At 46.3% G+C, this 26,551-nt stretch overlaps 1 protein-coding gene and 1 long non-coding RNA gene across 2 annotated transcripts in view; one reads left to right on the plus strand and one right to left on the minus strand.

The window, feature by feature from the left end:
* The window catches only part of OPCML (opioid binding protein/cell adhesion molecule like), a 1,085,315-nt gene that overhangs the window by 383,075 nt on the left and 675,689 nt on the right, over nucleotides 1-26,551 (plus strand). The gene's annotated exons all lie outside the window — the stretch shown is intronic.
* On the minus strand, nucleotides 13,996-21,621 carry LOC125755071 (uncharacterized). Its single transcript, XR_007410581.1, has 2 exons — nucleotides 20,736-21,621; nucleotides 13,996-15,704 (listed from the first exon to the last, which is right to left on the minus strand). It is a non-coding gene; the product is annotated as an uncharacterized LOC125755071 (long non-coding RNA).

A 26,551-nucleotide genomic window follows, 5' to 3' on the forward strand; every position in this document is an offset into this window, starting at 1 on the left:
TCTTATAAAGTACAAAGTCTAATTAAAAAAAAAAAAAAGACTTGGATGAACCCATACTCTCAGGATTAATATAAGGAATAAATAGGTTTGTCACCAAGCTGTCTATCACCATATCAAAACCAGGGTAATGAAAGTGCATAAATGCATTATTTGAATATTATGCACAAGCTTGGCAATATATTTCCTAAGAACCAGCATGAAGGTGGGTGTACAGGACAATTTCCCCAGTCCAGTGTCTGTAGATCTATAACAACATCTTAAGAAAAAAAATAATATCCTTCACTGCTGCCCTTGAGTGACAAAGCTGATGAAAAATAAAGTCATAGATAACTCTGGCTGACAATATAAGCATCCTCTACCCATCTTGCAGGTTATTAGCAGGTGTCAATCACAGGTGGGAATCTAATCAAATATCAGTGTAATTCCCTAGGCAATGATAGGACCAATATCAACTATGAAGGATCAGCTCATCCCCCAGCCCCCTTCCAAAAAAAAAAAAAAAATGAAAACAGAAACAAACAAACAAACAAACAAAAAAAACCTTTCCTGGCACTAACTGTGTTTTGTGGGGGCCCTGCCCGCTTAGGAAAGAAAAGTCACCCAAGTTCATTGTTTGCCTAGACAGGTGGTGCTCCATGAGTTTAAAGGGGGCTCCAGATGGGCAGAGATGATGAAAGAATCAACCAAGTGAAACACATCCCTCCTGGGTGTTAAATAGTGCATTACTGTGTCACGGAGCTTTGAAACCAATAGGGCGGACGACAGAGCTGGTATCCAAGAAGGCTTGCACCAACTAGCACTGAGGAGCGCACCCAGTGAGCTCATGGACGATGGGGGCAGAGGGAGTATGACCTTGGAAAGCCTCTCTCCCCAGCCATAAGCAAAAGAAAGGGATCACTATTTGCTCAGGGACACTCGAGCTTCCATCTACATCGCCATGAAGGGACATATGCAACCAGAATAGACAGAGGAACCAGCTAGCGCCAGTAAAGGATTTGCTTTTTACTATTATATTGTAAATGGCCCAAGACTCTTTTGTGTGTTTTTTCCTTCCTCACATGGAATTAAATATGTTACCCAAAACCATGTTCAGCGTACTCTTTTTTCACATATCAGACTGACTTAGAGGATGAAAATAATATTCCTAAACATTGACTCAGAAACCAAATCACAATGGCTGGTCTCATTTACTTAGCTCCTTACTGGGGGCTGTCTTTTTTATCTTTTTCTTTTTCTTTTTTTTTTAATATTTTACTTATTTATTTGAGAGAGAGGGAAAGAGAGAGAGAAGTCACAGGGGGAGGGGCAGAGGGAGAGAGAGAAGCAGACTCCTTGCGAAGCAGGGAGCCTGATGAGGGGCTCAGTCTCAGGACACTGAGATCATGACCTGAGCCAAAGGCAGACACTTAACCTACTGAGTCACCCAGGTGCCCCAGGTGGGGTTGTCTTCAACACTTTTTGCATATATATCAGATTTTCCTACCAAGAACCACGTGACTTGGTGTTATTATTATTATTCCCACCTCATACATGAGGGAACTGGGATGTAGAAAAGTTAAATAACAGCTTGAGAGCATAGAGTTAATAAATGGCAAGAGTCAAAACGTTGTCCTAATATGACTTCAGAGTCCATGATCTCAACCGCTGCACCAGATTTTCCCCAGTTGGTTTCTGTGTTCCACACCACCTCTGCCCTCCTCACTTAGTACTGCTGCTAGTTCCCAGTTCGTAAAGGGAAATGCTGTTACACAGCTTACTTCCCATCTGGCTCTCAGAGGTAAGAGAGAGGTGTTGGGTGAGGAAAAATAGCCCTATAGATTATCGGAGCTGGAAACTTCTACCCTTGAAGTGCAAGGTCACCATCACATGGAGCAGATGAAGAGGAACCTGAATCCTAGAATGCAGAAGACATAGGTTGCTCTAGGTAATGTAAAAAAACAAACAAACAAACAAACAAACAAACAAAAACCCTACAGCAGAGCTGAGGAGCCACACCCCTTAACTTTAAGGTTGAAACCTGTTTCAAAACACCAAACACTATACTTCCTTCCCTGATTTGGGAACTCAGTTCATGGTCTCAAAGCAAATGTAAGATCACTCACAAAGACCTGCCACATCTGCTACTTATTCAGGACCCGAGTGACCTAACAATGCACAAAACTCATGCTGTGGGAACACCAGGCTGAGACAAGACTCTGGAGGCCATGTCTTTTCTGGACCTGATGAATATGAGGTTTTTTGGTATCACATTGACTCATTACTATTGAAGCAGAGTCACATAATCTTCACCACGTAGGACACCCATTATCTTGAAGTTCCTGCTTTGGGGAGAATGTACTCCAGAACCCAAAATGTAAATTGTACCTTTTTCATTGTATCCTTGTCTGTGGGCCTTCTGTACCTTAATAGACTAGAATGGGATTTTTCCACCTTTGAACTATTGACTTCTTGGACCTAATAATTCTTTACATGTGTGGGCTATCCTGTGCGCTACAGAATGTTTTGCCTCTCCAGCCTCTACTTACTAGAGGGCAGCAGTACCTCCTGCCCAAGTTGTGCCAATCAGAGGTATCTCCAGACATTGCCACATGCTCTGTGGAGGGCAAAAACGCCCTTGGTTGAGAACCACTGGGCCACAGGCTTCCTGAGGTTAAGTTCCATGCATTCTATTTGCTTTCTATTTCTGTTTCACTTTCTTCAGTTGCAAAATTGGATTGGATGATATAAATTCTAACTTACTTTCCCATTTTCAAACACAATGATTCATCTCTCTTGGGATCTGATAATCTAGTGTTCAACAATGTTTCCTGGTGGGGCAAAGTCACGGATAAGTTTTGGGGCAATGCCAAGGTCAATTTACTAGTTGTACTAACAAAGAGCACTCTTTAGGGGCTCAAAGGTGAGCGATAAGGATTTGACTAGAGAACACAGAAGGGAAATTTTGTGAGCTAAAGAAAACCAATTAACCCAGATAGAAGATAGGAAGAGCAACCAGAAGTCAGAGAAAAGAGCAGGCAAGTTGCAGCCTTCTAAAGCAGTCGGCTTGGATGTGAGTCTTCCTGAGGCCTGGAAGCTTGGAAAGGGCCTAAAGCAGGAAAACCACGAGACTTCCTGCATGCAAAGATACACATGTAGGAAACACTCAGTGAGACTTTCCCCGTCTGGTATATTTAGTGGAATGTGTTTCGTTGTGTACTTAACACATATTTTTGATCACCTATAGCTTGCAAAGTGCTGCCTTTGATAACAAGAGAATATGGAGATTAATTAAATTCGCTCTTTGTCTCAAAGGACTTAAAATCTAGTGAAGTGGGTACATTTGTATTCAATACATAGAAGACGGTAATCAGAGGAAAGCAGGCAGACGCTCAGTATAGGCTCATTATGGAAGAGCCAGTCATATGTATAAAGTGACTTCTTTGCTATAACACCAACATTTCCATTTTACCCCACTGGATTGGGGTGCCTGGCTGGCTCAGCCAGTTAAGAGTCTGACTCTCAATTTTGGTTCAGGTCATGATCTCAAGGTTGTGAAATTGAGCCCCATGTTGGGCTCTGTGCTGAGCATGGAACTTGCTTGAGATTCTCTCTCTCCCTCTGCTTCAGCCTCTCCACTGAGTCACCCACCCCAGGTTATATGCTCTTTCTCTTTCTCCAAAAAACAAAAACAAAAACAAAAACAAAAACAAACAAACAAACAAAAAAAACCACAGTTACTCTACTGGAAAGCTCTAGTGCAGAACATTTTAACTCCCTCTACATAGTAGAGTAGAGGGGGTTTTGTGCATTGATAGTAGGCTACAAGGATCTTTCTTCCTTGAAATATAATGAATTGTTGACTGTAATTTTATTAGGAAAGACTCAATTTTTAATACGTCTTCTTAGACCAAAGATCTAACAATAGCTCCACCAAGTAAATAGATAGCCAACTGTCTGTGTACCTTTAATTCTATAACTTAGTAATATATGGCCACTTAGAAGACCAACAACTTTCTAAGGACTGAGTCTAGAAATAGAGTTGCATTCTAATTCAGAGAAAATTTGTCTGTTGGCCCAATCTGAAAATATACCTTGACACTGATCAGCAAATGTATGCCAGCCTTTACTCTGAAATTAAAAGGAAAAAAAAAGTACTTTTCAAGGCTTATTTCTTTGTTAATATACTCCTGTCTTGATCTAAAGTGAACCCTCTCCTGCTATAAACAAGAATAATTTGGCTGCTGTGCTTTGTGAGTCCTGAACCCTTTCCTTTAACAATCTTGATGAGCATGTGGGGTTGTGTGCTGCATACCAATAGCCACTCCAAGCCTGAAAAAGAGGTAGTCAACCCAACCCACACCATCTGTGGTCTCAGCTAGATTTGTGGCATGTCTCCCTGAGCTGAAGCAAACCTCCCTCTGTCTCAAGTACATTGAGAATCAGAAATAAAAAATAAATTAAGACAAGTAGGCAAACATTAAAATGAGTTGTTACAGAACATTTGTGTAGATTCCAATCTTCAGTGTCAAGAGAGCATCATTCTGCTATAATGGCATCTTTTCCTGAAAGCACCTCGTGGCAGTCAGTCGTAAATAAGCAGTCAGTGAAAGACGTGATAACAGGGAACTGGAAACTGAGTCACCGAGGCTCTTTATTACCATTAAGACAAAGCATCTGTGACTATGAAGAGGGAAAGGTGAACAAAAACGACGAAGAAAAGAAGTTCTCGTTATTGTATTGCTGTCTTGTCCGTGTCAACAAAAAAATCTGGTTCTGTTAGGCTGACAGGTTGTCTGGATAAATAGGTTGGAGCCAGAAGTATTCATTTGTGATGAGAAGTTTCTTCTTACAGCCTGTATCGGGAGTTCCAGAGGCACTGACAAGGACAGCAATGGGTCTATAAATCAGGGAGGGCATTTTGTCTTTTTCAAAAGTATTATCTCAGCATCCATCTGGGCAATTTTGAAAGGCTCCCTCCCTCCCTCTTATCAGAGAGCAACAGCTTTAAATGCAGATACACACCGTCTAATAAAAACGCAAGCAGAAGTCTTCAATCCTTGCAAATTCTGGTTAATAACTTACTCGCACATACGTTGGCATTCCTATGTAGCTATAGGGTCATTTGTGTACTACACCAAAAGTGGCCACAATTTTACCATGGGGTGGATGCCATTTGCACGCCTCCTCTTGATCGGAGGAAACATCTCTTGATGTCAGAGAGAGTTTTCGGTCTTGATCCAGGCAATATTTACCTACAGACCCTTGGCCTTGTTTCCCACCATTTCCAAAAGGCGGATGCCGGATGCCTGGGACTGGAATATATCACCGACAATTTCAGTACCTGAGTTAAAGGTAACTGTTTTGGGGAGAGTCTTCTCTGTGGGGCAATTTGATAAAGAGCCCATCTCTTCCTCTAGTGCAGTAGGTGGTTGATAGTCTCTTTCGTGTTGAGTGAGGTTAGGCCAAAGGAGGCTTGGAGGCAAGGGTGGGGAACGATGACCGATCCGAAAAGCACAGAGTGCTTTTGAAGTAGTATCATGCATTTGTATTTATGTTTATGTAGTGTATATTTACTTTTTATTTTTGTCTCCTCCTCCCCCATCCCAAGCAGCTGACTTTGACATGTGCTCCATTGTCTGGTCCTGGATATGTCATTTGTGCTTACATTTGCTTTGCGGTTTGCTATTTGAAGTATCATTAGTTGCTTCCTCATCCTGGCTTTACCATCATCCCATTTGCCATCTGGATGGAGCACATTGCTATAAGCACTGCAGCCCCATATACACAATTATGTAGTTCCTTACACTGCTGGGGGGTTCGTTATTTCTTTAGAAAACAAGGATGTGATGTGCATAAAAGCTTTAGCTCTGATTTTACCATCTAAAGCATTTGATAAATTCTTTGAGACTATTTCTAGTTGCCATCATCATTTCTTGCAGAAAGTCTGCATTTATGTATCTGCATGGTGCTCTACAGACTATGGCAGATTTTGCAAAATGGGCGCAATGCTTGTGTTCCAGAAACCTGCAGCCTCGAAAAGACGGTATGAACAAATGTCGGTAAAGATACACAGCTACACAGTGCACAAAATGTCTTTTTCACCAGTGAGTTTTTTTGTCTGATGTAAGTTGGTAAAACTATCATTAAACTGGTGTAAGAGGGTACATGTGCTATTTAGCAAGTAGAGCAACTGTTTGAGAAAATGAGGAATTTAAAACATTAAAATAGCTCAGTTTAGCAAGAGCCATGTTGGATCTAGATAAAATATTGTTATTTGAAAATAGTGCCACTGGGCATGATTTTTCTACAAAACCATTCTTTTTCTATTTATGACCCAATAATTCCGGCTGCCCTGGCTAAAAAAGCTCCAAATCCTCTTTGAGTCGTTCTTCTTTTTCTTCTACTAAATCAAATCTGTCATCAAGTCTTTTCATTCAGAATGTGTCTTAACATTCACATTGTTTCCGTCTCTATTTTATATCTATTCCTGAATTTTGGCAGCTATCCCTCAGGAGATCTCCTTACTCTTGGTTTCTGCTCATTTCAATATATCTGTCCACTGAAACTAAACAATGGCTCTGACATGCATGTATCACCAATGATTATACATATCCACATCTTTTCTTCATTTCCTGAGCCTGGAAATCCCTTTTTGTACCATTCAGTTACACAAATCTTACTTATCCTTCATGACCTCATCAATGAAACTCTCAGCATCTACGTTTAGTCTGAGTAAAACTTTCTCTCTGCCTTGAAATTTGTGCTTTTAGTCAGAACCACAGTTACATGGTTAATTGCTTTCCTAAAGATTTCACGTATGCATTTCCCCCTATATTTTAGCTGTAAGGGGAATTTCACTTTTAGTTACCACCTCATGAAGCACAAAGTTGATTGAACACATGTAGTAGGTGGACAGGCAACCTTGATTGTTTTTCCTAAACCATATCTCTAAGCCATATCTCTAAACCATAAAGTTTAAAGACACATAGAAAATTCTTAATGTGTCTAACAACCCATTATATACCTATAGCATATAATTTGTTCAAAATTGTTTTGGCCTATTAATATTTTGCTTTACATTACCTCTTGGGTTAGCTGGCATTAATGGCTGAATTCTGACTGAGGTTGACCTTTATAGGAAAATTATTCCCACAGTTCCTGATTTTGATTTGGGTCTTTAATATTTTTCTCTATAGCTTGGTTGTGAACCATGTTTCATTTAATTAAAATCCACTTTTAGATACAAAAGAAATCAACAATCTGAAGAAAAGTGAAATGTCACATTCTTCAACCCTCTCCCTTGAGTGCTCTGAATTTTTTCTTGAAGCATTTGCTGAAGGCATTTATAGGCCCTTTTCACCAGAAATAAAACCTAACACCAGCTGAGTCAGAATCAAGATTAGTTCAAATCTTGGACATGTTTTAATTTCAATGTTTTTCCATCTTAGCAGCATTATGAGAACATATTTTAATTACCATATGTATCTAGGATGTATACTTTCCAAAGCATAGGGAGGGAGAATGCCAAACTGCCACCAAATGGACAAATGCCCGAGAAATTGGTGAGTATTGCTAAAGAATTTGTTTTATGAACATTTCTCCCTTTTGCCAGGATCCTATGAGGTTAGAATACATTTACACTAAGTAACTAAACATTTAGAGGCTTTGGTGAGCTAGACTGTGAGCTCCTTGAGGTTTGTGGCTCTCAGGCAGGCCCAGCCCTCTGTCTAATGAAAGGAAAGGGGAAGAATTTATGATGACTCTTCAGTACGTTGGACAGCTCCTGCTGCCAGCCTGCCATGGAAAAGCTTCATCAACAGATTGCTAATTTCCCTCCTTTCTCCCTGAATAGCATTATGCCTTCTGGCAAGAAGCAGCATGTTGCATCCATCCACAAGATCTCACCTGTGGACATGTGAAGCTATCTAATGGGCTCCTGCTTTTTGCCCCACTGGGCTGTGACTGAGCAGGGAGACAGAGCTGCACAAGTTGCTAATTGTCTCAGCCTGTAACTCTTGAATGATGAAAAAGATTAAAAGGGAAGGAAAACAGCTATTATATCTCTTTCTTGAAAAAACTTGCACTGTGAAAGGCTCATTAACATCATTAGTGTTCCATTAACCTCTAGCCAGACAAATAAACTGGAGGTAATTTCAGAGCACGGGGAGAGAGAAAGAGAGAGAGACAGAGAGAGAAAAGAGAAAAAGAAATTTAAAAATTATCTGGGTCTAGGTGACATTTTCCGGCTACCTCGATTGAACATTTGGACAGACACCAGTAACTTTACTTACTTTAATGCCAGCCTATTACTGGAGGATAGCCAGAACCCTGGCTGCTAGAGAAGGCTGTAGGTAATAGCAAGTGGGGAGATTCATTGATTGGGACAAAATGAAATTCATTTTAACACAACAACACATGAAATCTTGCAAAGGAACACTGCGTGATACAATACAAGCTTAAAAAACATCTACCACAAAATTATGTCCCATTGTATGAATGAAAGCCTTTTTCATCTTGTAATTTTTCCCCATCACATTTTGTTTTATTCTAATCCACACCTCCCTACCTGGCTCTTCTCCTTTGATCCCCACTCGCACAAAGTCTGCTGCAAGTTGGGGAAATTGAATGCAAACATTGCAAAGCCAATTGATCTTTAGGTTTCCCCGTATAGGGTGCAATTTTTTATGTGGAAACATGTGTTCTTGACTCAATCTCAAAATACAATGTGGATTTTGTTGACCACATTTTCCCTTCTATAAACAAAAGACCCTCCGTTTTCTTGAGAAATCTGTGTGAAAAACAATAGATGTGTAAAGTAGATCAAAGTGGAATAGGTCATAAAACTATAGTTTCACAATTACCCGATATTAGCATAAACAGAAGCATAAACAAAAAATGTCTGCCTCAAAATAGAAATCCTCAGATCACTATTAGAATAAAGTAGTGTTGTAGTTTTATTATTAATTTTAGACATAGCGATGATTTGCGTTATGTCCTTATTTTTGTATCTAGGATGAAAAGTTCATGACAATGATTAAGGCAATTTTACAGGGACGCTTTCCCCAGTAGCCACTGACCAAACTCTCTTCTAACCCCCAGAGAGGGGATGCTGGCTATCTGCTTAGAACTTGATATGGCACCTGGGCTTTACTCCGGCTTCATAGTTCATGGCTCATACACCTATCTCATTTAGTGAGATTTCAGATTTTCCATCATGAAGGCGTTCACCTTGGATATTCAAAATCAAAGTTGGTTTCGTCGTGGGGCATGTACTTCTCCATATAATGCATACTTCAGAGCTTTCTCGTGCTCTGAACAATTCTCTGAGCTTTGATGGAATGGGCTAGCCTTTGTGTCTATGACTCAAGGCCACTGCATCAGTAGTTACTAATTAAATCTTTTTCATTCCCATGCCACATACATTTATTTTCTCTTCTCACTTGGATCTAGGAAGTAAACTGTGAACTTGTCTCTACCTTAGAAGACTCAGGGTAAGGGTCAGATCCATAAACAGATAAGCTTTCTGAATTCTGCTCTGAAGCTATTAAGTCCTTCCTTCACCACACAACTGTTCACTTATTCTTGCCCTAAAAATGCCTATTAATTATTAGGTGATTTTCAAGACATTAATGATATAAATATCATGGGTTCCCTCTAATTCCTCCCCATGAGCCAGTTCTGAGATGATCTCCCTCCTTCTCTTTGCCTTCTTAGGTCCCATGGTCTTTCTTCTGCCCTATTTCCCCTGGCCAGAAACAGATGTGCAGGCACAAAAAGCATTTACATTAAAATCACTTTAGCCTCAGCAAATCAGGCCAAGAGAGTTGTTTTAGGAGAATATATGGCTAGAAAACCTCTTACTCACCAGATGAGGAAATGCATACAGCTCATTATATATTGATACAGTGAGATACTGCTTGGCACCAATAGAACACCTAGATAGACTGTGTCCCAATGTTGAACTTTGACACAACGGTAATGTGTAGATCTCCAATATCTAATAACAACGTTGATTCTCCCTTGGAGATATAGTATATGACAGGCTGCATTGGTGTTGGTGCATACATAATTGAGCTTTGTACTAAATACCAGCAACCAGATGAAATATCTGCACAGAGCTGCTGGTATTTGAATGCCCAGCATCACTAAGGTGAAAATTTAATGTTATATCCCAATACTCTCTTTATATTCATGTTTTCATGAAATCTCCTTCCCAGGCTCAAACATCTGCTAGATACATGCTTCAAGACCCTGCTGCGGCTAACTCATTTCCAGCATCTCAAGAGAACTTTAAGGCAGGTGTTTTAATGTGTAAGCATATAGTTCATTCCAGACATTGAGTCCCTAATAAGTTGTCATTTGGTACCGTCTTGCTCTCTCCTGCTATTCCTTGAATAAACAAGAAATCGTCCTTAGTTCTGGTGATTTGAGCGTTCATCCAGACCCTTGCATCTTTACAGAAGTAGCAGATTATTGTCTACTAATAAGATAAAAACTCAAAATGTTCTTCTGAGTGACTTGAGTGTAGAAGCGTTAATAACGCCCTGTGTCACCTGCTGTAGGTCATTCTAAGGGGAGTATTGCAAAGAGCTAACAAAGGACAGTGATTTGTAGAGGTTGCCTTGGGCTCTTTCAGGGAATTATCATGGGTTGGAGACTTGAAAGTAATGTCTGAACATTTGCCCCTAGCCTTGCAATTTTTTTTTTTTTTCTGGAGTTTTCAGCATCCTAAACCTTGTCTGGTAAATCTGACCTATAAGCAAACAGACTTTGACCAAATGCATTCATTGTTGCATGGGTGCTTTCTCTTCTCTTGTAACTAGCCTTCTAGATGGAAACAAAAACCACTTCTCTGTCTAAAGAAACTTTGATCTAAAAGCCTCAAAAGCAAAGTAATTAGCAGCTATTCTCATATCTCTCAGTACAGGTAGGTAATTATAGCCACACCTATATTTTTTTTTTTCAGAAACAGTTTAGCGCAGATCCAGGCAAGTAGAATAATGTTATTAAAATAAGGCTGGTATCTAAACACACAAGGGCTCCCAATTTCTAGCACTCGGAAGATCACAACTTGCAGAAATGAAGATCACCTGGCCAATGTAGCCCCTGGACTTATTTATCCACTCTATTCTTGACTTTGACTTAATTTTATATTTCCTATAAGAGAAAAATTAAGATTTGTCTATTTTTTTTAGGTGAATTGAACTGACTGAAATTAATGCAGGATAGCATTTTCATTGAGTCCTTTGACCACCACATTCAAGAGCTCTAATGGTGGTCATTAAGAAAGTTAAGTGTAGATTCCTAACTTTGGCATAAAAGACCCTAATCAGTATTGGTCTGCCACTTTTCCTGGAAATAAGCCCTCTACTCCAGTAAATCTGTATTTTTTAAAAGCTATTTTTAATGCATGGATACTACTTGCTTGTTATTGGCTTTTAAGACAGATGGAATTGTGTTTGAATTCAGGCCCATCATTTCCTGAGAATAATAACAATCTCATAGATCATTGTGAAAATTAAATAGGATTCAAACCGTAAATTACTGAAGGTTGTGCTGGATGCATAACAGGTGATTAATAAATTATAGTCATTACAGTTACTATGCATTCATCAAAGATTTTGGTTGCAGGTTACAGAATCCAGTCAAACTATCTTAGGAAAATAATGGGATTTATTAGAAGAACACCAGATATCTCTGATAAGCAAACTGTGGGTTTGGAAAGTGTGGAGCTAGGACTCAGAGATAATGGACATTACGAATTCAAGTGAGGTTTCCATAATTCATCTTCTCTCCTCTCTCTCTCTCTCTCTCTCTCTCCTTCACTCTCTCACTTTTTCTTCCCTTTGCTCCTTCCTATAAGTAGATTTCTTTTTAAATTTTATGTTGTAGACTAAACTCCTCTGCACGGAAAGGATAAGATTGGTTCCCATTCTCTGTGGTTCTCAGTCCAAAAGTTTCAGGGAAGGTTTCGGTTTTGTCCACCTGGTTGTAGATGTCCACCCCCGCACCAGTTAATAGGGCTAGCTGGCAGACTCACATAGTACACACCTGGGCACAAGGATCATACAACTGTGTATCCGAGGTCCATCCCAGAGCGCAAAGGATTGTTATCAAATGAGAAATGCTAAGGATTATCCATTATAATTATTTTAGAATCTGGGCATGTAAAGATAGCAAAATTAAATCCCTATTCTCAAATTAGTTAAAGTTGTGTGTTGAGAGTTATATTAGAGAAAAGCAAAAAGATGAACGTATAGACAAGAGTGCCTAACTTGGGGGGGCTGCATGGGGAGGTAGGGAGGGTCATGATTTATGTGGGAAGTGAGCTGAATGCTAAAATCTACGGTGTGTGCGTGTATGTGCACACATGGGAGCACAAACACCTGGACAGGAAGGAGGTATGTTGTAAGTGACGATATCCCAAACAAAATGAGCATCATTTACGAAAGTACATAAACCTGAGTGAGCTTTCTGTCTTTGGAAACTTCCGGGCAGTTTATTAGGGCTATGTATAGGGCCAGTTAGGCCCAGTGGACATGAAGGAATCTTAGCAGGAGAATGCACCCCTTGAAATGCCTGTTATGAGGTGTGACTGGTTGGATGATGGTTATAGGTGGTGGGCTCCGTTCAAGGATTTAAATCAGGAAAACGATATAATCAAAGTTACTTAAAAAGTGAGAGTATAAAGGATAGGATGTAGGGAGGAGCACGCAGAGTGGCCTAAGAGAATCTTATCACTCATGTAATACAATGGTAATCTGAACTATGAAGAGCAATAGCGATGAAGAGATAGTAGTGAGGCAGACGTGATAAGGCCTGCAGAATAGCAAATGGAAAGGAGAGGCCAGATTTAGGGCAGAAAGACACTGAGCTCCTATTTGGATACACCGAGTCTGAGGTGCTTATGGCTTCCACCCGCCCACCACTTCCCTTGCTGTCACCAGTGCCGTCTCTCTCCTGGTTCTCCAGACTTCAACACAGGACCGGTACTTCCACTGCTTCCTCTGACTGCAGTGCTCTTCCCACAGTTTCTCACCAACCTAAGTACAACCCATCGCCACATGCAATTGAATATTTATTTTCTCTGTGTGTCCTTTCTTGGTTCTCCTCCTATGGTATCACGGCCTTGGGTATCTCTTCTTCACAAGATAACTCATGGTTATAGTTTTACATTTTGCTGGAGAGAAAAATTACACCAGATATTTGTTAGAAATAGCAAAAAATACTTCTTTCAAGACAATTGCAGTGAGAGTCAATACTATTAGAGCAGAGGGGGGAGACCGAACTCACCTCTGACCAGAACGAGTGGAGATTTGCGGCCAACAAGTAGATTGAAAATGACTGCGAGGAACTTGGTGAAAGTATAAGGTTAGAGGAAGAGGAGGCAAATTAGATATCAAGGTTGGGGAGTTCTTGACACACTGCCTCAGCAGGCCAAGGGCAGGGCCAGGGATGAGACCTAGTCAAGAAGACATCGCAGAGAAATTTTGACTAAAATTTTAGTCAAAGAGGGAGCTCTTGCCAATTTATATGGGTGATTGTTTTGAGGACTATTGTGTTTCCCATTAGAATGTAAGCTCCACAGGGGACGCCTGGGTGGCTCAGTGGTTGAACTTCTGCCTTCTGCTCAGGGCGTGACCCCGGGGTCCTGGGATCCAGTCCTGCATCAGTCTCCCCGCATGGAGCCTGCTTCTCCCTCTGCGTGTGTCTCTGCCTCTCTCTGTGTGTCTCTCATGAATAAATACATAAAATATTTTTAATTAATTAATTAATTAATAACTGAACAGGACCTAGGGCCACCTGGGTGGCTCAGTGGTTGAACCTCTGCCTTCTGCTCAGGGCGTGACCCTGGGGTCCTGGGATCCAGTCCTGCATCAGGCTCCCCGCATGGAGCCTGCTTCTCCCTCTGCCTGTGTCTCTGCCTCTCTCTGTGTCTCTCATGAATAAATAAATAAAACCTTAAGAAAAAGAAAAAAGAATGTTAAGCTCCATAAGAATAGAGATCTCATCAACTTCTGCTCATTATTTTATTCCCAACCCTTGGAACAAGGTCTGGCCCTTGGCATGTGCTCAATAAATATCTTTTTATTAAATCATGAAAAGTAGATGTCAAATTTTAGGTCTCAGTCACAGCTTTCTACACACTATTCCTTCTGCTTCAGTCACCCCACCCCACTCCACCCCCATCCAGCGTCTCTACCCAATCGTAACACATCCGGCTTTTTTTAGGGTTTAGTTGAAGCCCCCGCTTTCGTTCGATTGTATCCTATTTGTATGAACTTCATTGAGTCCTTATTGTTTATTTCATTTATCAAACGCTTAATCATGTTCTTCCTCATTTCTTAATGAATTCAGCTGTGAATCCCACAACTAGATTATGTGCCCTTAGAGTCAGAGACTTGTCAGAAGGCTTTTGCTTTAACTTTAGCACGGAGAATGTTGCTATCACCTGGTTGTGCTCAGTCACTATCTCCAAACAACTAAGTGACTTCATTAATTAACACAATTAATGCTTAGCCCTAAAGAAGTTTATAATTAATAAGGAGCATGGGATAAATACTTATCAGTTTTCCTACAAAAAAAATATAGCTTATTTGTCTCATTAGGTAAATTTGCCTTCAAAGAAACCACCTTGGGGAGATAATACCACTGTTGTTAAAATATATTCGTTGCTCAGAATGTACTCAGAATTCCTTTTTTGGCATAATATATGCCTGTTTGACATATTTCCAGATGCTACGTGTGTATCTATGCTTGTCACACGGTAGCAATGATCACAGCAAGGCACTTGGTCCTGTTCATGTACTATTATCAGAAAGAATGGCTCAAGATTAGCTGTTCACTTTTTTTTTTCTTGGCACTTGTCCTTCAAAATCTAATTGGCTTACATCCAACAACTCTTGATAGTGGGTCCAATCCTTCTATTACATTTGGATACATTTGGTGATCAGTGTACATCAGCAGGTTCACCCAGAAACTGCATTACTTAAGACTGGCCTTCCTGTGAGAACTTTTGGAGATGTTTTTTATTGCTGTGATGGATGATTGATATAACTTGCTTTGAAATCTTTCTGGGATAAAATTATAGTCACTCAGCTTTGTATATTAAAATACAGGGACCCGAACACCTAATATCCCTGTTTTCTGAAAGTTCCAACCTTATCCTTCACTCAAATGGTGGTTCAAGCATCTGGATCACTCTGTGTTGGTAACAGAGCCACCTGCCTTCTAGTGTTTGGCAGTAAACCTACCACCTTGTCTTTTTTTTTTTTTAATTACTGTTCCACTCCCATTGAAATTCAGCTGCAGAAAGGGTTCTTTCTCCAGGTTGTGTAATGAATCCATTCCTCGAATTAAATTAAGACAACAGCATGTTTTAGCTTATTATCGAATTATTCTTACTGTAATCCTCTTTGATACTATTACCTAACTCACTGCATACCAAGGGCAAAAGAAACAGATGATAAAAGTTGTTTTCCCGCGAGGGGTGTTGTGGAGGAAAGTGCCTGCTGTGACTTTCACTCGGTGTTGTCAATGGCACACATTCTCCCACTTGGTGGGTGGGGGGCTCCATCCGTGGGCACTTGCATCTTCCCACTGGTTGGAAGATCTCGCTAATGTCACCGAGGAAGAGGCCGAGGTTGCTCACGCCCGAGTCTACATGACTTTGGAGTCTGTGTTCTGAAGAGTTGATGACCATGGAGTGTTCTGATGGGTCAGTACTGGAGGGAAAAAGAAAAAAGAAAAAAAAAAGCTGTATTTCTTCTGAGAAATGAGTTCACTTTTACTTTACCAACCACTTGTCAATCTAGTAAGAGTGTGTTTCTCTTTTCTGAGCTTGATAGCACAGAGTCAAGTTTGCCACCCACTGTTCACATGTGTGTAAGACTCTAAAATATATTTTTGGGCCGACTTCCGGTATACTTGTATTTCCTTTCTTACCCTTATCTTCTCTTCACACACATTTTTTTCATATATTAATTTCGTTGTGCTATATAGTAGATACCTTTGCGCACGGTCACAGATCCAATGTGATGATCACAGTTTATGTATTTTACTCCCCTGTACCATGTAGCGATCTAGTAAGATAGGGGAGTTCCCATTTTACAGATGGGAATTCAGGTTCCTAGAGTAGAATCCGCACACGCAAGATCACTCAGCTATAAAGTATGGGGAAGAGCCCCTGACAAAGCTGGCCTTACTCCGGCAGCATTGGGGTAGAGGGGAGCATCTCCCCAACACTGTTCTCTGCCACTAGGGTCTGAGATGTAGCAATAGATGCTTATCAAAAATAATTTTCGAAAGGCCTGTGATCAGATACGTTGGGCAAAAATGTGTATACCATCTCTCTTTTGGGGGGGTTGCAAAAAAAAAAAAGAACATTCTAAATTTTCTATGAAGCCCAGTAATAAATAAATCGGTAAGTAAATTTATAAACTACTGGGTCAAACTGGTATTTTTAAAGTTTATTTAGCCCAGAACCTTTTTTTTTTTCCTTTTCATTTAAAATTTCTATTAACATCTTTCTGGGAATTGCTATTTTTAAAACACAGCTTGGAAAATGTTGGTAAATGGAATAAAAATGTCAAAGAGAAATATAAGCAGCAACTAGATGTTAGGCGGAGCTCTCTGCTAACCAGCAGCGCGACCTTCATTCAGTCACTTAACCTCCTTAGGTCGTAAGATCATCCTGTGTTAAATTATAGGTTTGAACCAGATGCCCTCGAATGTGCCTCTCAGTGCTAACATTTTTGATGTCTGACTCCAAGTGCAATCTCATCTGAGGCAGGTTCAAGTGTATACTTAGGTTTGAGGGTTGAGTGTAGCATCCAGAGGAGTTTTGATTCAGGAATAAGCTCAAAATAGTAAAGTTCTAATTCATCAAGATACATTAGGGCGGCACTTCAAAGACACACAGGAAGCCTATCATGGCCCAGTTATGGGACAGGAATGGGGAAGAGGGAAGAAGTGGTGCAAGGAGCGGCACAGAATCTTCCCTCTCCCTAATGAAGAGGCAAGCACACGTCCTGTGGCAGAGGTTTCGGCTGCAAGAAGCAGATGGAGTCAAGAGGAGGGTATCTGTCAGATAATAAATGGACTTTTTTATTGCAAATTGGAAATTGGACTTATCCATATTTCTCTTCCTATTTGTAATGTTCTCCAAGTTGTAGGAAGCTCAGAGGGGGGCTAAAAAAAAAATAGAATAACATAAAAAAAGTTGATGTCCCTTGCAAAATTAAAAAAAAAAATCACATCACATTTTATGTTAGGCTTTTAAAATGGGGAAAAAATAATTACACCTCGAATTGAGAACATTGTTTGACTGTAATATCTCTTTTCAAGTAGAGTCTACTAATTCCAGATTTAGAAAATGAAAATGTGTTCATAGGAACCATCAGAGCAAGGCAGATGGAATAAGGTATTTGAAAAGCCTTAAAGCTGCACTTGAATTATCACCTTTGGATCTGCGTATTTGAAATATATTATTAAAAGCCTTTCTCCAGTGCTGTTTTATACCATGTTCTGAAATGTACGGGGTGAGGGGGGGGGATCATTAACTGTCCTCTATTTTCTCTGAGAACTGAATAAAAGGAGGAGAGATTTTAACAGCAGCAGGGAGGAGCTGAGCTAGATATTGGATGAACCGACAGGCTGATTAAATGATACAACTAGATAAACATGAGCATGCTCTAGGTTGCCTTCTACGTCTATAATTCACTCTCAGGTAGGGTTTGCAAGAGGACCCAGAGAGGCTTTTTACTCTTCTACTTCCTTGCCAACCTGGAATAACTATTTAGGTCTTTGCCCAACTACTGATAATTCTTTGAGATACATGCAGAGCTTTCTGTTTTTGGTTTTGGGTTTTTTTTTGTTTTGTTTTTTGTTTTTTGTTTTTTTTGGCTTTTTTTGTGTGTGTGTTCATTGAGGTGGTTCTTTGCTCATGTACCACTCCACTGCGTGTGGCTGTTTCCTCTCCTCCTCAAGAACTCAAGCTCTGGCCCTCGACTGTAGGGGTGCGTGCCCCGTGGTAGGTGGGCCGCACACCGACGCATGATTAGCGATTGCTCTGTGCGGCTTGTCTTGCCCAATGTACCGAACGCCTTGCAGATCCCTTCAACACGTCTGCTCCTGTGCTGGGTACTGATGGGATCTCAGAGATCCTGAAAGCCCCGTCCCGGAGCTCAAGGGCTGCGCGTCAGGTGGGGAGTGGCAAGCGGGCCGCCGCTCAGAACACCGAGTAGCCGGGACCTGGGTGCAGGAGGCATTTTCTGGGAGGAAATGAGGGGGAGCAGCAGGCAGGCGGGCAGATTAACAGCCCTACTACGTGCCACAATGCCTGGTGCATACCACACTCAGGAGGTATGTTTGGTTGCAGGGATGAGGGAAGACGGGAAGGAAACGAGTTTTAACAGGAAGGACACACACGAACATTGGGTAAAAGGAGTCTGTTTTACTGGCTGTTACATGAAGCAAAGGTAAAGGAGATGCACTGGGAACGTGGGGAGCAGCAAGGCCTTGGCCTGCTCACCTGCACCATCTGTGGTTTACTCTCATTCCGAACGTAGTGAAAAGACAGGTGAGCTTGGAGCAGAGGACTGACGTGTATGCCAGAGGACTGATACGTGTTCCTGAACTTACCTGCTCTAATATTAGGATTCTTATAATAAGTGCATATCACACGGTAGGTGCTCACTGATGCTTGAATTATTGTTTCGAGTTCTAATAAAGAAATAGCAACATTTTAAACGGAAAATGAGGGGGTCACGTTTATAAGGAATACGCTGGTCTCGGAGGCGATCTCACGGTCACTGTAGAGAAGGCCGCGGGAGCCCCGGGAGCCTCGGCGAGTGCTCCCCTCACACCCAGGTCTTCTTCCTCTGGGCCAAGTGCCTTCCTCCCGCGGCCTTAGGCTCCCGAAGGGAACTACCCACACCCACAGGGGCTTCTGAGCAGAGCCCCATCTCCTCCGATTCCATTTGAAACCATGGAGGGCTTCAAGTTTCAAACTCAGCCTCTCTCAAGAGGTGCCCGGGTCAATATTTGCCTCCCAGGTATGAAGCTCTCTAGGTCTCAGCCGTGTCTCGCTGCTGAAGCTTAAGACCAATTTATGAGAAACTAAAACTTGAATTTGAAAACTGACCTTCATCAAACTTTAATTTTACATCTTAAAACATTGATGGTCAAGAATACGAGTCAAACAGTGTTTATGGAGCGCATCGCCCGAGCCAGGCAGCGTGCCAGGATCTGTGGGGTGGGCCGGACTGGAACCTTCCGGGTACGGATCCTGGTTCTGACATTACTAGCTGCTCTGACATAGCGGTTGTCGTGCGTCACTCTCCTTGTCTGTAGCAGGAGAATATGAAGCCTGCTTCCCAGGTCTCTTCTGTGATTAGATGCAGTATGGAATTTGGTCTTCGCTAGCCAGTTAAAAATAGCCAAGACAGGTCTCCACACTCAGAGAATTTGCCTCTAGTTAGGGAGACAAGGCTGGAGCATGCAAAAAGTTAATTAGCAACAAAAGATTAAAATAACAGTCCCAGACAACAATGGGAAAGATGTCACAAGGCTGTACAAGATTAATTGCCAAATGAATCTTTTACACAATAAGAATCCAAAGAAAGAGTGAATCATTTAAGATTAGGAAGTCTACCAATTTCATCAACCCCTCCTTCACTACTCTTGCGGTTCGGGGGGTGGGTGGGTGGGATGTTCTCACGCTCGGCATGAACGGCCCTGGCTACTCAGAGCCCGTGTGGGACTCTAGCCTGATCTCCAGAGCACCTGGCCTGGTCTTCCCCTGAGTTGGGTACGTGACCTCATCTCACCTAATGCCAAGCCCCCGTTCCTGCTGATTTTCCCTAGGGCACCCGGAACATGAGAGAGTCCATTAATAATGCATTACCAGGTCTTTTTGGATTGCAAGTGGCAAAAATACAAGTAAGTCAATCCAGCTTTTTAAAATGTGAGTTTAGGGATCCCTGGGTGGCGCAGCGGTTTGGCGTCTGCCTTTGGCCCAGGGCGCGATCTTGGAGACCCGGGATCGAATCCCACGTCGAGCTCCCGGTGCATGGAGCCTCTGCCTGTGTCTCTGCCTGTGTCTCTGCCTCTCTCTCTCTCTCTCTCTGTGTGTGACTATCATAAATAAATAAAAATTAAAAAAAATAATAAAATGTGAGTTTATTGGCTCAGCGGCTGACAAAATAGAGGGTGCAACCCCTAGCTGCAGGCACCCCTGGAGCCCTGGTGCCGGGTGTCCTCATCAGGACCCTGCCTCTCTGCATCCATTTGGCCTGCCCTGCACAGAGCAGGAATGGGGAGAGGGTAGCTGCCCCCCAGGCAGGCTCTCTCCACGAAGCAGAGGGACCCTCATGCCCATCGTCCTAACAGCTGTTAGCCACAGAGAAAAGAGCACCAGCCGTCGCTCCAGGCTCAGGACCTGTCCCCTCCAGGACAGTGTGACAGGGTGCACAGGGACATGCAAACACCATTCCTTCAGAGAAGGGTGCTCTCCAAAGGAGGAGCTTCAGAGCTGGCAAAAAATAGTGGTACAAGGCTAATTCGTGGTAAAGTCTATGCTTGTCAGTATTTTCCGTTGTCATTAGAGGTGGAAGAGGAGCCTCAAAGAAAGTCCTGCACTGATGAGCATGCATGCCACCCCGCTGGTGCATATGAGCGTGTGTGCCAGGGTGCGTGGCAAGCAGCAGGCGGCGGGCCGAAGGGCTGCTCGACCTGCCCCTTCACACAAGGCTCACCTCGGGTTCCAAGTCCTGAAGGGGGAAGGATGCCATAAAGCCACTGCCGTGTCCTCTTACGTTTCTCTGCTCCCCTGCCGTGTGGCCAGGAAATGCCAAGCTTGAACCTCCCCAGGCCCAGGAGAGGTCTCTATGGATTCCCAAGTGTCCATTAGGCCCCGGCCCTGGCCAGCTACGCTGGGGGGGGGGGGGGAGCAGTGGAGCAGATCCCCAGGCGACACCAGCAGAGCCTTGGAGGGAGTGGGCTGTCCCCGCCCTGTGCCATGCTCAGCCCTTGGGCATCTGCTCGATTGACTTGCTGGTGTCTGTCCAGGCCACGCTGTCGTTAAATTCCTTGGCCACGGTCCTGTTTTGCTTTTGGCTGGAGCCCTTGTTTTTAAAATGGAAGCCTGGTCTGTAATGAGCTGCGCAGCTCCAGGCAGGCTTAACGGCTTTCTGGGTCAGTGGGCCGGGCCGGGGCAGGCAGGTGAGGCCCCGGGAGCAGGGCCGGCGGGGGGCGGCGACGTGGGTGGCTGGCTCAGCCCGTGCTGGGTCCCAGCGCCGGGGTGCAGGGCTGCTGGGGGGCCCGCACCCCAAGGGGCTCGCAGGTGCAAGGCGGCCCCCGCCCCCGCCCGCCTGGCTGGATTAGCCGTAGCTCTCTGGGAAGGTGAGCTGCGCAGCTGCCAGCCTGGGGCAGGAGGGCGGCTCCCCCGCAGGGAGGGCGGGCAGGAGGCTGCGAGGGCCCCGCACTTGGAAACGCCTTCCAAGGGAATGAGCTGGCACTGAGGGAGGAAGGGCTTTCTAGGCAGTGCCGCATCACGGATCCTCCTGAGGATCCTCCTCTCAGACTCCACAGGCCGAGAGCCCGCCTGCCGGCTGCTTCCCCGGCTCCGCGGGGCCCTGTCCGCCTGCCCCAAGAACCTGGTGCTTCCTGGGGGCTGAAGCAACGCGGGAAGCTGCAGGCGGAGCTCATTTAGTTGCAGGGCTCCCTCCAGGGGCTGCATTGGGAACTGAAGCGGAAGGCAACTGTGCTGGGTGCTGGGTGCTGGGTGCTGGGTGCCGGATGCTAGCCTTTCCGGGACCAAACGGGCATAACCCTGGGTTCCAAGGAGCTCTCAGCCGAGGGATGAGCTCCAGCAAACAGCTGAGCACAGTGTGGTAGAAGTAAAACGGAAGCACACGTGCAGACCCTAGAGGACAGAGCCAAACTCCTTGGGGCCCCTAAGGGGTGCCTCCCAGGGGATGTTGTACTGCCAGTGGGGGCGGGGGGGGCTTGAACGATGGGAGGACTTTTGCTGGACAGAGCAGAACATTCCAGCCCGAGAGAATGACGTCTGCAAAGGCACAGAAGGCTGTCCGAGGCTGGTGAGTGGTGGGCTCAGCTGGATGGTAGGTAGGACGTGTGCAGGGGAAGGACTCAGACGTGAGTGGGAGTGTAAGAGACTGTCTGGGACTTCACACGCTATGCTAATGGCTGGATCCAGACTCATCCTTCAACCTCAGCTTCTCTTCCTAGAAGTGAGATTCTTGACTGGGTGATAAGCACCATTAAAATATGCTTCAAAACCTGGGCCGTCCAAATTTCTCAGCCTCCCTTTGAGGCTGAGAGGGTTCCTAGAGGCCCCACAGCAGGAATCCACAACAGAGCCCCACAGTGGGACCTCAGAGCAGGAATCCCATGGCAGGGACCTACAGATGACCCTTTGAGGGCAGAGCTCAAAGCAGGGCCCCACAGCAGGATTCACAGCAGGATCCACAGCAAGATCCCATAGCAGGACCCTACAGCAGGATCCACAGCAGGATCCACAGCAGGATCCCACAGCAGGACCCCACAGCAGGATCCACAGCAGGACCCCACAGCAGGATCCACAGCAGGACCCCACAAGAGGATCCACAGCAGGACCTACAGTAGGACTCACAGCAGGATCCACAGCAGGACCCCACAGCAGGATCCACAGCAGGATCCACAGCAGGACCCGCAGCAGGACCCCACAGCAGGATCCACAGCAGGATCCACAGCAGGACCCACAGCAGGACCCCACAAGAGGATCCACAGCAGGACCCACAGCAGGACCCCACAGCAGGACTCACAGCAGGATCCTTTCACAGTCTCACTGGGAGATTCTGACAGAAGCTGCCATGTGTCACCTCAAGAAGTAAATGTGCGCCCACCCGCGTGTAAGAGTCAGGTGACGGGCTGTGAGCCCCGAGTGCGTCCCCGCGGGCAGCGCGCTGCCTTCCGTGGTTCGCTCACTGAGCTCAGCGGACCTCGCCTCACAGCACAGGTGCGTCCGAGGGATGAGGGACGCGGACTCGGCTGCGAGGTCTGGGCAGCTGCGATCCTCGGAGCCGTTCGCTTCCCGGAGGTGGTGGGACGCAGCGGCCAGGGAGCCGCCTGAGCGCCGTCTATGCAGGTCGGGACATCCCCGAGGAAGTGGGAAGGATCACTCTCCACCGGATGCGGGCGCGGAGAGAAGCTTCCACCTAAGGAAAGATCACCGGGTAGGCCCATTTGCCGACAGGAGCTCTAGTGTGCCCCCCGTGTCCCCCCCACCCAGGGACAGGGGCTCTCCTGACACAGCCCGGGGCCCGGGCCGTCCCATCTGGACTTAGGTCCCCAGGTCTGTTGGAGGCGGCCCTCGCCCTGGGGGTTAAACACGTGGTTGTTTCTCACAGGCCTGGGTCGGAGCTCCGGGGTGGGGCGTGGGCACATTTCCAGGTGCGAGGCCCCCGCACCCTCGCCCGAGGCCCCCGAACCCTCGCCCTGAGGCCCCGCACCCTCCCCCGAGGCCTTGTCTAAACTGAACCACCGCCCGGAGGCCCGGCTCCAGGTGCCACCACGTTGCAGGCTGATGAGCTGGGAAGGGCCTGAGTACGCGGGGGCCTCTCCGATTCCGGGTCTCCCAGTTTACGTTGTCAAGTCCACAGCTGCCGACCCCCTGGCACCCAAGGCTGGGGTCCTCGCTTGCGCCCCGTCTCCCCGCGCCCTGGGCACCCACCGTCCGTGCAGCTTGTTCAGCTCCACCGGCCGGTGAGGCCCGCGAATGACGGGCTGAAGCCCCAGCAACTGGGCCCGAGCCCGGCCCCCGCACGAGCCCCGGAAGAGCAAGTACCGAACAGAAAGCCCGCGAAGACCCAGACTCGGGCGAGGGGTCCCAAGGACAGGAGCCCCGAGGCCGCCCAGCTCCCTCGGACTAGGCAAGCTCCTCTCCACCGTCGAGGCGCCCGGTGGCTCTCCCACCTGAAAAGACGGGAGCCCCGTGGGCCCGGGAACTTTGCTGCCTTTGGGGCAGGTCAGAGCTCATTTGATGAGATGCACGCATAGGGACCCCGGCTGGCCTGCGGGTGTCCTCCCAGCCGAACCCTGGGGGTGTCAGCAGTGTCACCACTAAAACCTTCTGTAGAGGAGAGGACGGTCTGTTTTGGGGAAACCCATTTCCACAAGGAAATGGAAATGACACGCGGGTCCACTGCACACAACAATCCCATCTTCCGTCGTGGCCACCCAGCGGCTGCAGTAGCCTCCCTGGGGCCTCAGGGACGAAGGTCTGGCCCCACCAGGCCTCCCGAGGCCCGGCCTGCCAGGTGGGCAATGGTGTGCACCTGCGGCGCGGGAGTCATGGCGCGATGGGCCCCTCCTGTCGACCCAGGGCCCCTTCTGGCGTCCCACTGTCTGTGCGCCTGGCTGGGCTGCTGCAGCTCTACCTGCAGGTGGGTCGGTGGGTCCCAGTGCATGGGGACCCCCACATGGCCCACGGTGGGCCGCTGCCCCCACTCGCCCGGCCCGGGCTCTGCAGCTGCTGGTGGGATGCCGCCTTCACGCCAGTTCATCCCCTGAAGGTGGTTTGCTAGCGTGGTTGCTGGGCGGAGGGCGTCCCGGTGCGGGAACAGCAGAGCCGGGCTCGCAGCCTGCCGCGGCCCCCTCCCGGAGGAGGGCGGGATGCGAGGGGCCCACGGCAGCTGGGAGACGTCGCCCTTTATTCCAAACAGAGGGTGTTTAGGGAACCGGTGAGCTCCCTGGGTGAGCGGGGCACGGGGCTGCGTGGGAAGGGAGCGGGGCCGCGGGGCCTCCCCTGCCTGTGCTCTTTGGAGGGTTTTCACCTTCCCTCTACCCGAGGACAAGTTCAGCGCACTTCGGGAACATTTTTTACTTTCTCCCTCTTCACCGAGAGGATTTAAATCTATTTTAAGTGAAATCAGACTGGGGATCGTTCGTCGTTTCCACTAAGACCAAGAACAAATTAATGGCTGGAAAGAACGATGAACGCCGCGTGCCCAGCTGCCCATCGGAAACACGGGCGCTCCCCACGCATTCCCGCCCCATTGCCGTCACTTTTTCCTTCTTTTGAGCTGAAGTGTGTCTCCCTTGACTTACACCAGCACAACGTGTACCCGCAGTGCCGACAATGACGTGGCTAATAGCCTTGCCAACGACCAGAGTCTTCATGGTGAGGCTGGGCCAGGAGAGCAATCGAGGCAGGTGGGGATGCAGAACACGAAGAGGAGGTGAGCTGGGGACTGAGGGCGGCGGGCAGGACCGCTGCGGCGGACGAGCCAGGTGACAAGCCGGAGAGCCAGCGGGGCCCCTCTGGGGAACCCGGGGAGAGCGGCCCACCCCGTCCCCAGGCTTTCGGGGCTCAGGGCTTCTCAGGACCTGTCATTCACTACCCCGTCGTAAGTGTGCGCTTTGCATTTGCCCAGCAGGGAAAGGGTGGCACAGAATGAGGGCTGAATCTGTGATTTCTGGTTTTATAGCTTGGATGCGGAGTGACAGCCGGGACCGCGGGCAGGGAGCGCCCTCTTGTGTCGCGCGGGAATCAATACTGGAGGCCACGGCGCTGAGGGCTCCACGAAGTGGGAACGTGGGCCCGGGCACTGCCAGGGTGTGCGGAAAGGGAACGCCGGGAGGGCAGGGGGCAGGGGGCAGGGCACGGATGGAGCGGAGTGGAGGTCTGCAAGCTTCCGCACCCTGGCGCCTCTCATTCACAGCCTCTCTTCTTGACTTGGGCACAGACCAGTACGGGAACGCGACCGCGTCCACCCGGGTGGGTGCTGGGGGCCTTGCCGCGGGCCCTCTCATTCCCGCCCTCCCTCCGTGTCCCCTGGTCCTCACCTTCCACTCCAATCACTGCATGCACGTTGCTTCTGCTCGCACCTCCAGGGTAAAAACACAGGGAGGCAGTCCGCTGTTGGCGATTAGGTGACAGGCGCTGCTGGGCCTCTGGTCTCCACGTTGCCACCAGCGTCCGGCGGTTGCGCTGCGTGTACCGACTTCATTGCTTCCAGGTTGTGCGCACCTCCAGCCTCTTCCCGGCTGGCTGCCCCCGCCCCACCAGCACGCCGTGGGCACCCCCCTTAGGGACACGCACCCAGACGGGACGTTGGGGGCCACAGCATATTGCTTATTTAAGCCAAGCGCTTCTGGGCCTCTCTTCGGAATAACGGGCTCCATAAGGTCCCCTTTCCCTACAACACTTGACATCATCCAGCCTCCCAGTTTTTGCCGGTCAGTTATGTGTAAACTGATTTCATTTCTTTGCTCATCATTTTCATCTCTATTTATCTGATCACCAACGAGGGGAAGATCGCTTCCTGCAGCGACAGCCATGTGGATTTCATCTTTAAATTGTTCATGTCTTTTGCCTGTATTCCATTATAATTCTGTCCTTTTTTAAATTTTTTTCTTATTTTTTCCCTTTTTTGTTTTTATTAATGATTTGCTGAATTTCTTTGTAGAAACAAAGTAAAAATTCCCCGGGTTTCTCCAATTCATTACAAATATCTTCTAATAAGTCGATTATTTTTAAGACATTTCCTTCATTGACCAGAAATCCTCA

Source organism: Canis lupus, chromosome 5 (genome assembly GCF_003254725.2).
Source record: "Canis lupus dingo isolate Sandy chromosome 5, ASM325472v2, whole genome shotgun sequence".
Classification (NCBI taxonomy): domain Eukaryota; kingdom Metazoa; phylum Chordata; class Mammalia; order Carnivora; family Canidae; genus Canis; species Canis lupus.